Here is a 12,506-nt window from a genome sequence, read left to right as displayed (position 1 = left end):
CCATTTGCCTCTCTGTCTGAGACAGAGCAGCAAATTGCCCTTTCTACTAATAGTGTTTTCACAAAAACATTTCACACATTGCTCCAACTCTCAGCCCTCTCATTAAGCACCAATAGAACAACATTCTTGACTATAATCCTTAGCAGCGATGTAACATTCAGTCTTCACAAAACTAAAATGGGCAACACGAGTATTTTCTGCTGCAATGCTCATTGATACGGACCAATCATTGACTTTTTCTCACAAGGTAAATCATTTTGATTGGTTCAGTCAGTGACAGACAGCCCACTGTAGATCTCATATGTCACTGTACCATCACTCACCCAGGGACAGTGGCTACAGCTATGATGTGAAATGTGGAGCTATAACACACTGAAATGGGAGGCATTCTACAGCCCACACCTTGCAACATAACTCACTCCTATCCTGAATATGCCCACAGCCTCAAACAGTAGCCTATATTCTTTCTTAATGTATGTTCATAAATTTCCCCCCTTTTTTGTTCTGTGTAAGCTCTCGGTCCCCATGAAATGGTTGCCAGAGGGGGATGAGTTTAGAGGTGAGGATGTGAAAGAATAGAAAATACGTGCTGAAAATCAAGCCCAATCATTAAGTGTTCATCGTTAAGCCATCTCTGCATCAACATTATGGATTAGCATAAGGGGTCCAAGAAACTGCACTCTGAGGCAGTAACTTTTTAAAACCGAGAAGGACAAATCAGTGACTGCCATTACACAGACTGTGAACCACACTGCCCAGTGGTCCTGAATGAATCCGGTCCCATCAGTTGGCAAGCTGCCCCATTAGAATTAATTAAAGCGGACTTTAAAAAGCACCAGTGAGCAAACCCTGGTTTAACAATACAAGATAAATCCATCCCCATGTGCGTGTACATACACAAGGAGCAGCAGCTCTTGGCACACGCAGACTACACAACAGGAGAACAGTAAAGGCTTCAGCAAATCTAGCCAATTTTTGGCACCAAGTTCACCCCTGTGCATTCTTCCAGACGAATCAACATGGTTTTCCCTCTGCACAATATGCAGAAGGGGACACTGGCCAGACAGTGGCCTGAGGTGTCCTTTCCGTAATCTGTAGACAGTCTGTGTTAGAAGAGCTAAATAGTGTGGGAGGCAGTGGAAGAACGGCATTCTTCTCTCATTTTCACAGAACTAGGTCGTTAAGAAAGTTCTAGAAAAAGTTTTTTTTTCTTTCTTTTCCCCCATAACGAGATCTCCACACTCCACAAACAAATGTAATGGCTATAATTAGCGAGAGAAAAATAATAATTATGCTGTTTTTTTGTGCAAGGAATCCTATTTAATTTAAAATATCTAGAATTGGTTTTGTTTAAAATAGGGCTTCATTTATAAAAATTAACATAACATAACATAAACGACTGTGCATTTCCATACGAGTGTTCATGCCTAAGCCCCGGCAAATTTGCTTTTGCTGATTTCTACAAAACATCAGATCAGGATTTCTGGATAACGAATTGTGACATTTGCTGCCTGAGCCTTCCGGTTATCTAACTGCAGAGCGTCAGCAGGTTCTTCGCCGATGTCCAAACAAGATTCGACTTGCAGAACTGAAGACTGGCAGACCTGCCAGATTTCCAGAGACGGCAGTCTAGTAGCCTTCAGCCGACTAGATGTGTAGTGGCCCCAACAGCCTGCTTTCATCAATTTTCTTAGGACTGACTGTTTGACGTGGAGAGGGCATAAGCAAATGCCATGTCAAGCTTATGCAAATTTGCACACCGGGTGCACGCTTGATGATGTCATCAAAACAGGGGGGCCGGAACACGCGGACCGCGGCGGGGAGCGCTAATGGAAGTCGCGGCGCTGCCGGGGCCGCGGGTTCGGCTGATTTACGGGCCCCGACGCCGCGGAACCGGCCGCAGATACGTCACGGTCACGGGGGGGGGCGCTCCAGAGTCACTCGAGGATGACAGGCCTCTCCGAAACGGCGGCCCCGCAGTCGGGGCGGTGCCCGTGAAGGCCCGGTAGCGCTGGTAAATACCGAACGCCAGGCCAGGATCGCCGTTCGTCCAGCTCACCGTCCCCCTCTCTCCCCTCAGCAAACCATGCTTTTATTCACCGGGCAACTACCAATCAGGACTCCCGAGGATTTCAAGGTGAAACCCCTCTTCGCTGCTGTTTGGTATCCAACCTTGTTCAGCTTTTTTTTGGATGCTTTTCAAGAATTCTGAATAAAGGCATCGCAAGGTCATTTATATTGCACAAGCAGCAGGAATAGACACAGACTCTGTGTGTGTGTGTGTGTGTGAATAGGTTTGTGCATGTGGAAAGCACAGACAGAACTGGGGTTGCACTCTATCCATGGAGAAAAGCCTCACTGCACAGCAGATCACAGGAAACTGAATTTGTGTATTTTCTTCTCAGGTGCAATAGGAATAACTCTGCCTGATTTACATACAGTGCTGTGAAAAAGTATTTGCCCCTTTCCTGATTTAATCCATTATTGCATATTTGTCACACTGAAGGGTTTTACATCTTTAGACAAAATGTAATAGTAGACAAATGGGGACTGGGTAATTACAATTTTTAAAATAATATGATTTATTTAATGTAAAGTTATCAAACACCCATATCACACATTTGTCCGTGAGCTGAAGTTGAAGCTTAACTGGTTTATGCAGCAAGACAATGATCTAAAACACAAGACGCAAAACGCAAGTCCACATCTGATTGGCTGAAAAGAAACAAAATGAAGGTTTTTGAGTGGCCTAGTCAAAGTCCTGACTTGAATCTAACAGAGATGCTGTGGCAAGAGCTGAAACAAGCACTTCACGCTTGAAGACCCAGCAATATGTCTGAATTATGGCAGGTCTGCAAAGAGCAGTTCTGGGCTAAAATTTCTCCACAGCGATGTGATAGACTGATATCAAATTATAGGAAGGGTTTGGTTGCAGTTTTTTTGCTGCTGAAGTGGTGAAACCAGTTATTAAGTTTAAGGCGGCAATTACATTTTCACATGGGTGATATGGGTGTTTGATAACTTTTTTCCATTAAATAAATTAAATAATTTTAAAAATGTGTTTTCTCAGGTTCCCCTTGTCTAATATTACATTCTGTCTAAAGATCTACAACCACTCAGGAAATCAGGAGGGGGCAGATACCTTTTCACAGCACTGTACGACAATATGCTGTGAGACTTCGCGGCACTAAAACAAGGCCAATTTGGAGATCGGAAGCAATGATATTCATAATATGAGCCATCTTCACACCTTCACGAGTTAATTAGCTGAATAAATTGACTATAATTATTCCATCGCGATCATTAATGTAACACTCTTTTTGAATATTTGCCTCTTCAGTGAAACCCTTATTATTTCTCGCAATTAAGAGTGGCACGGCTATTTCCAGTTCGTTCTGGGCCAGCGTACGCTCAAGCAATTGAATTATCAGCTTAATCACAAAAGGAATTTGTCATTTTAATCATTTTCTGTTATCCATTTAATATAAAAATCTGCAATCTGTAAATTTTCAGACGGCAGATGCAATCAATTATAGCATATACGTCACAGTGTTACTAATCACATTGATATTCAGCACATAAATTGGGCTTATTTAAATATAATTTTCCTTTGTAATAATATTACTTGCATATCGTTATTAGGTTCAGCTACCACAACTATATGGTAATAATAAGGACATCTGTGCGTGATTATGAGTATGCTGAAGAATTTGCATTTTAGCAGTGACGTTAAATCACTGCGTTACTAAAACTCTCCTTGCCTGTGGAACATGCATCTTGCCATAATGCCTTTGGATGAGATATGGATGTTTCTTGGGATGAATTATGTCAAAATAAATTTTTAATAAAAGTCAGTGTATTGTTTGAGAATGACAAAATGAATAATTAAAACACATTAGCTCTAGCTCTAATAAAAACATGCCTGGTTGTCTTTTTCGTTCACTACAATATAATATGTTTAAATCATTATGACAAAAACAAATGTGTCCAGAGTGACCTGTTTAAAATGGGCATTCCATTCATAAGTGCAGACATCTCCTTTTTTATTACAGTATGCTTGTGACTGCCACTGACTGGGAAGCCATCAGGGAAAGAAGTACAACAATCCAACAAACAGGTTTCAGGGCATGTCTGATCAAATCTAAACAGACCAGTAACAGGTGACAGTGATTTATTATAAGCACTTAATCCACAAGTACATTTCATTCAGCTGCCCTTGAAAGAAACTCTTCTTGTATGCTCTGTAACAATTCTGAAACACTGGCAGTACTTCCAGCTCTGTGCATGCTATAGTATATGCAGTGAATTAAACGGTAAGAACCAATTCTCTCCATCAATCAAATTCACCGACCGCAGCTGCTGGTGACAAACTCAGGAGACAAAGCACGGGTGACAGTTTGTAAAACCTGCCTCAACCATGTGTTCAACTAATTAATCACTTCCATTCCCAAAGATACATTATAACTAAAACTATCTGGTGTGACATCCATGGCGCACATTACAGTATCTAATGCAATTTACAGGAGCATTATTAAATGGGTTGGTGGGACATACCCCATACATAAATACATAGGCGTAGATTTCAGGGGGGACGCAGGGGATACGTCCCCCTCAATATTTAAAACACATGCATTTGTCCCCCTGAATTTTGTGTTTTTCTTTACATAAATAAAGACATTTCCACCATAAATTGATGCAGAAAACGCACAAATTGGTGCATTAAAATTCACCAGAATGTAGGAAATGAAGTGTTTTGACGCTCAAAATTTCCTGGGGGAGGATCCCCAGACCCCCCCGCTCAATGTCTCCCCCTCAATGTCCAAACGAAACCTACGCCACTGCATAAATAGCAGACTGGCAATAGAGAGTATGGCATTTGTAAGGGTTTCCCACAGAAATGACTACAATGCCCACAGATTCTCCCTCTTTAGAAACATTAACTTCTGTAACCTCTTTCATGTTTGTACGCACACAGTTTTACGCAATTCAAATTCCTCGCTCAAGGTTACAACGCCGCCCTATCTGGGAACTGAACCAGTTCCCTTTCGGTCACAAGGCCCCGCTCCGAGACAATGGCACCACGCTGTACCAGTGCGCCACATTAAACCATCCCTTTCTTCCCCCGCTCCGTCCCTGCCGTCACTGGATCCTGCGGAGGAAACCCTACCCTGCCGGTACGCCCTGGGGACGCCGTGAATTAGTAATGGGCGAGCGAATGTGGAACGGGAGGAGCTGCTCTCCGTGGCGTAGGGTGACGGTAGGGAACCACGGTTCGTATCTAAGGGACGGCAGGTGGGGGCATTAGCGTCGCACTCACAGTACTTAACCTGAATTGCTTCAGGAAAACGGCCATAAAAACGGATTATATAGTATGATAAAAAAAAAAAAACTGTAAGCTGTGTAATTTCCTCTGGATAAAAGTGCCGGATAAATGGCAAAATTTAAACGTACTGCTGAAGTCATGGTCACAGCTGAGAGCCAGAAGAAGCTTTGGAGGTCGCAAACCACAGATCATACCAGCAACACAGCTCAAAGGAGCCCCGATGTCACAGCAAACACATACATTCAAACAATAGCGCTGAAAAAGTGCTTTTCAAGTGCATCGTTTTTCAGAATCACTGGCACTCAATGATAAAACAACTCAACTGTGTGGCTCTCCCTCCCAGATAACAACACACTTCCTGTCAGCGTGGGCATCACTGATGCTCCTGTGTCCATTTATTTGCTTTAATGAAAAAGCAATTAGTGCCAGCGAGAGAGATCGCTTCGAATTAATTTACAGAGTGCGGCAGGGGCGCAGAGGAACAATGGAGAAAGGGATCGCTCCCTTTGTCAATTTGTGACCTTGTTTTCCCCCAGGCTAGAGGGTCCCGCGTCTCATTTTTGTACCCGACCTCATTTTTGCCTGACGGGCGGGACGCAATCGTTTCCTGTGATCGAGGTGATCAGCGTCAGTCTGAGCTGGAAGCGGTTACTCAAATACCTTCAGCATATGAGGAAAAGTCGCAAAAGCATCTTCGCAAAAAGGGCTTTATTTTGAAAGGCACATGTAGATTTAAGGAGGAAAAGTGGCAAATGGATCTTTGCAAAGGGCTTTATTTTGAAAGGCGTATGTAGATTTAAGGAGGAAAAGTGGCAAAAGGATCTTTGCAAAGGGCTTTATTTTGAAAGGCGCATGTAGATTTATGGAGACAAAGTGGCAAAAACATCTTCGCAAAGGGCTTTATTTTGAAAGGCGCATGTAGATTTATGGAGACAAAGTGGCAAAAACATCTTCGCAAAGGGCTTTATTTTGAAAGGCACGTGTAGATTGGTTTCTTCAGTAAAACGCTCTTGTCATCATTCTCTACGCATCTGCCACCATGACAAGATGTCCACAGACTGTCGTGTTCTGTTATTCCAGCACATCAATTTGGGATTTCTGACTGCAACCGAGAAGAATGTGATGAATTCCAATTAACATGCCTACCATGAACAAGGCCCCCTATCAACAAAACACGCATGTGTAAGGCAGTGCATTGCCACCACAGTAAAAAAATATGTATGTATTTTTTTAGCTCAGTATCTCATTATAATGAGAAACTTTTCTTGTTTAAACAAAATCCATTTTCTCCTTATAATGATATGTTGGTATGCTGTTATAATGAGAAAAGGATCTCATTTTAACAAGAAATCTGAGAATTCTTCTTAGTGCATGCATGTTTTTCACAATATCATCTAAAGAGCTTAAAGACAGCAGAACCTCGCCGTGCCTCAACCCAAGGCCAAAGTAAAACTTGATTGTCATGTATGCAAACCAAGTGAAGAAATTCCGTGTATCATTTTCAATAGCTTTTCCAATGTTTTCTCATTATAACAAGAATAAAGTCTCTCGTGACAATGAGATCATTTTCTTGTCATAAGGAGATACATTAGCATGTTCAAGTTGGTATGTGAAAGTCATATAAGTAATAGCAAAAAATGTTTCTGGTCATAAGAAGTGATATTTGTTATAACAAGATACTGAGCAGAAAATTACTTTCACAATGGCAGCAATGTCTTGCCATATAGGTGTGTGCACACATGAAAACACCCACAGTCAAATGTGATCAGAACTTTCTTTCTCAAATTCTAATGATTATTCTAATAACTTTTATCTCATTTTAAAGCCTCAAAGTAAGACAGCGCATGGTGTGTACAGAAGATAAACAGACACCTCGGGGTTTGTTTTATTGGACCCATCAGTACAGGGTAACGTCCGATCCCATTCCATCAATTCAGATTACCGCGCAGTAGCAAGAAGTCAATAATTAGCTGTCGCTCATATCATTTTCCTGAGTCTCAAACTGTCAAATATCAGCGTAATAAGTGGGCGAAACTAGCGAATTATGACAGCGCACGTAGCACGGCGGGCCGAGGCGGACTTGATGGAAACTGATAAAGCTTTTTCGCTCATTTGAATTCCCATCAGTCCTCTTAATTGGATCGTTTTAACGAGGTCCCATATGCGCCGCTCCTCGCTGAGGCAGGGTGTGCCGAGCCTGGGTAAACAGTGCTATTCAGAGCCCGCCGCAGACAACAGGGAATTAAATCCATGACTGCAGCGTGGCTCCGGCAGCAAAAGCTTCACGGGAACAACAGCCGGGCTCACGGCTCCTCGGCTACCACTTCCTTCCTAAGGCTGCATTCAAAAAAGTGTGCACACGGGCCTAAATCTGTCCAAGTACTATTCATAAAATGATGTCACAGTGAGATGTATTGCACATGCGTGAAAACAAAGTACTCTTCTGTCGCCAGACAGCTATGCAAACACTGTGCAGGTGTAGACACGGACAGCATCTGCACAATTTTTGATGCATCTGTACTGGGGTGCAGACGCATCATATTGAATTTACGATACCAATATCAACAACCGATACTGTGCTGCCCTTTTTCACCCACCTGTTTTACATTAGCAGGCTATAGAACAAATGTAATCTTCAACATCCATGGAAGAAGTAGATGTGCTACATGACGTACATAAATACTATTGTACCGAATTATTTTTCTACAGCAAAATATTTGAACTTTCATATTTTATTATTAACCCCAGCAAGGCTCTCCAGTTGTGCACAATGCTAAATTGGTCTTGGAGCTTAATCTTAAAAACCTGACAGCAACTTATATTTGAAGGCTGAGATCTGTAGCTACGCGTAAAGCCTAATGGCCAATCAGAGACTTTGCTGTGGTCCAGGCTGCATTTAGGCCAGGCCCCCAGCTGAACCGCCCTGCTGTACATGTTACATCATCAGCCGCTTCCGAGGAGTGAGCTCACGTCAGTTTTGCTGATCCCACGCACCTAGGCAATTAACCATCCGGTCTGCTTAAAAATGTATAAATAGAAAAACTTCATACGGGACTGAGCTTCAAACCTGCGGGTGCCAACCCTGGTCCTAATGCTCAACAGGTTATGCCAGTTTTTTTTTGTTACTTGTTGGTTTAATTGACCAATTATAGCAGTTAGTCATATCATTTTACCAGTTTTTTTGGCTGTTGATTTAAATTGGCAAACAAAATCACCAACCCAACCCAGCTGTGATTGGGTTGTAACCAACCCAATCACAGCTGCATAGGAGTTTCTCCTCATGTAGGAGTAATGGACAGGCAACACCCCGTCAGTTATGCACAAGACTGGCTCAGCAGGGCACACCTGATGTGGGGTGTGTTACTGGGTGTTATTGGCTGGAAGATGATTACCAAACAAACCACAGCTGTAGGAGTGCAGCACATTCCCATTCAGCTCAAAGGTCCAGGTCTGCCACTGACAGACTTTTGTTTCGTCAGATCCGGAATAAGGCCACACAAGCTGTGCGACAGGTCAAAGCTGGCTACTTTAAGGAGCAATTTACATTATGCGGCACCGACCCCAATACATTTTGGAAAACGGTGAGAGAATTCGAGAACAAACCCTCTTCTCTGCCCTTGTCACTTAAAGTGGATGATCTTGTAGTTACAGATAAGAACTCTACGGCTGATATCTTCAACTATCTCTCACTATCTCTCTCACCGTGTGCAACGCGTGAGGTATGAAAACCTTCTCTCTTACCCTCTCCCAGTCACTAGGGGTGTCCCTCAAGGCTCCATACTTGCTCCCACACTGTTCTCCATATACATCAATAACATCCCTCAGGCTGCTGGTAACTCACTCATTCACCTATACGCTGATGACACAATTCTTTATGCTACTGGTCCTTCCCCCGACACTGTACTAACCACACTCCAGGATAGCTTCCTCCAAGTCCAACAGGCTTTTACCAACCTTAAACTGTCTCTTAACACCTCCAAGACTAAGGTTATGTGGTTCTGCCAGAAGGGTGCCACACCCCCTCCAGCCCTCAACTTCATCACCAGTGAGGGAGCTACCCTGGATCAGGTCACAGTCTATAAGTACTTGGGCATCTGGCTAGACAGCATGCTATCCTTCTCCCACCACATCTCTAAGCTGCAGTCTAAGGTCAAGGCCAAACTCGGGTTCCTTTGTAGAAATCGTTTAACTTTTACCTCTGCTGCCAATCTCACCCTCATACCAATGACTATTCTTCCCATGTTCGATTACGGTGACATGATATACAGGTCTGCATGCAAAGGTACACTTTGCAATCTTGATACTCTTTACCATTCTGCTATCTGGTTTGCCACAAATGCCCCCTTCAAAACACACCACTGCACGCTTTACTCTCTGGTCAACTGCCCCTCCCTTCACACCCGTCGTAACATTCACTGGCTTACACTCATTTACAAGACCCTTCTTGGTCTATCACCTCCCTACGTATGTTATCTGCTAAACCCTATGCTTGTCACACACAACACCCTGTCCTCACTCCATATCCAATTAAAAATTCCCAAAACCAACTCCTCCCTTTTTTTCTTTTCTCCCCCCATATCTCGTTTGTTGACTGTTGTTTGCTTGCCTGTGTTTTCATGTGCCTATGTTTAGTTTGTTATTATTGATGTATTTTGTGCTTTTAACATGCTTTTATCTTCTAGCCCACCTCCCCTTCCCTTAAGTGGCTTTTGTCGCTTGTCAGGCCGCCATTGTAAATAAGAATCTCTTCTTAATGACTTGCCTGGTGAAATAAAGGTGAAATGAAATAAATAAAGAGTCATCATTACCACAATAACCAGAGTATTACAATTTCATGACCACACCTGCACAACCACTACAAACGAGTCAAACCACACAGTCAATCAGGCAGACTGTTACGCACAAGACTGGCTCAGCAGGGCAAACTTGACGTGGGGCCAAATTGCTCAGGGTTGGCCCCGGATCGTGTTATCAAAACAGACTTCAAGTCTCTGTAAAAGCACTGTGCCCAGTCTCTCTCTCTCTCTCACACTCACTCTTTTTTGACTCTCCATCCCTCTTCCCCTCTCTCCCTCCCTCTCCCTTTTTCTCCTTCCCCATTCTTCCTTCTGTCAGTTGCACTCTGTGCTAACCCAGGCAGCTGCTGAAGCTAAGCTAACGAACAGCCCCCTAGCCTGTCATATGGCAAGAGCCGTTCAGGAGCCTGGTACACATTGCAGGCAGCCTGCAGTGCTGTGCTTGGGGCAGGAATACACCACCGTATAAACGCCAACTACAGGAGAGCAGCACATTCCATTCAGCTCAGAGAGTCATCATTACCACAACAACCACAGTATTCCGATTTCCTGACCACACTGGCACAGCCGCTACAAACGAGTCAAACCGCAACGTCAATCAGGCAGACGGCCTCTGGAGAAAGCCAACATGGCTCCCCGCCCAGGCACTGTAACAGTGAGAGGATACGTGCCATCCTGTCTGTTCAAAAAACCGATGAGTTACCCTCCCCCCTCCCCCCTCTCTCAGAGTAAATTCAAACCTTTATGACAGTGTTATCAGCTCTTCTCTTTGCACAGAGCTCTATAAAACTTCCTTCAGGCGCTGTGACACTTTCCCCGTGACAGCAAAAAGTCTCCGCTTTTTTTCGAGAGTTAAAAAAGCGCAACTGTCGGACGTGCGGTGCGGCGGGTCTGACGGCGTCTGGCGGTGGAAGGCGGCGCGCGTCGACCGAAGCGCGGAGATCGCAGGGACTCTCCGAGCAGCCTCCGCCCCAGCCCGCCGACTGACGTGAACGCGGACAGGGAGGCAGAGAGAAAACGGAGACGTCCCAAGTCCCCTCTCGCACAGGAAAAGAAACAGCCAAAGCACACAGACTCCAGCGCCTTGATCAGAAGTTGGCTGCGGCGCGATATGACATCATGATTTTGACTTTGTACTCAGCCACTCGCCTGTGTGTATATATTGATATCTTCATCTACCTGATATATTGTTTCAGAGTGTGCTGTACAAGGAAAACAAATCCCGCCGGCAAAATTCCTACATGTCATTATTATACCGCATATTGCGATGTGTTAAAACACCTCTCTCACCTCATCATTTCCATTTAATATGTGTATGGCCTTACAGTACATGCACTCCTCTTAATGAAAAGCTGACAAAGATTAATAACATCTCACAGAGTTCCAATAAGACTTCCCAGCTCCACCATGCCCCAGATACGAGATAATAAACAGAACACTGTAACGCTAAAAATAGGATTTTCAGAGCCATGTACCTTAATATCGCATATTGCATGTGCAGAGCTGGCACACTGTGTATGGCACGGATACATTTTGTAACCTTTCCTGCAAAACGTTCACTTGTTTTTTTAACCTCTGATGGTACATGAAAAATTGTCATCCACCATCTTACATTCTCTCTAAGAACAGCACATACATTTACAGGGATCACATGTGGTGATATCTGACTAACTTCACTTTGGAAATAGCTTTTAAATCATCACTGAATACTAACTGTGGCACATTTTCCGAGTTCAAGCCTTCGCTTGTTTTCCCCATGCCAGTGTTGGCCCTTTTATCTGCTGGAAAGACCACATTTCTGTCCATTTATCCCTGGAGAAGGACCCACAGTGCTCAGCACAGACTTCTGTGCTTTCTAAGATGGCATCAGAGAAAAGAGGGAGATTAATCTGTAATCCCGAGCAGCCCTTCTGAGATTCAGGATGGGGTGCAGAGATCAAGAAACTGCCTAAATAATCCATCTCCAAAAAAAAGCTATATTTTTCTGGGAAATCACTGATCTCCATTATCATTTCTCATCAGTTTCAAATGGCCAGCTGCATTCGTAGGATGCAGACAAACGCACATGTTCCCTGAGTGTTGCTTCTTTTCATAATGTAGCCTACCAGCTGTGCTTCGCGCCCCATGTGCTGGAGGAACCCATTTCATTGGCAGCTCAACCTATCAATCAAGGGTTGATAACACCCTGGCAGCTAAAGCCCTCCCTCCACTCAAACCAAAGTCTGCCCATGCTGCTGGAATCGGTGCGCTGACAGCTGTTGCTCAATCTGCTAACACAACCTGACAGCACCCTTCATTTATCATAGCCACAAACTTTGTTTCGACTTTCATTCTAAAATGGCATAAAAAACAGGATTTTTGGCCTGTCCTGATGCTGTGCTTGAGAG

The 12,506-nt window shown here is 43.8% G+C and overlaps 1 protein-coding gene across 1 annotated transcript in view; it reads right to left on the bottom strand.

The window, feature by feature from the left end:
- LOC135254811 (lipopolysaccharide-responsive and beige-like anchor protein) overlaps positions 1-12,506 on the bottom strand; it is a 208,477-nt gene that overhangs the window by 180,994 nt on the left and 14,977 nt on the right.

The sequence above is a fragment of the Anguilla rostrata genome, chromosome 5, assembly GCF_018555375.3.
Source record: "Anguilla rostrata isolate EN2019 chromosome 5, ASM1855537v3, whole genome shotgun sequence".
Classification (NCBI taxonomy): domain Eukaryota; kingdom Metazoa; phylum Chordata; class Actinopteri; order Anguilliformes; family Anguillidae; genus Anguilla; species Anguilla rostrata.
Note: the sequence above shows the minus strand (reverse complement) of the source record. Positions and strands in the feature narration are given on the sequence as shown.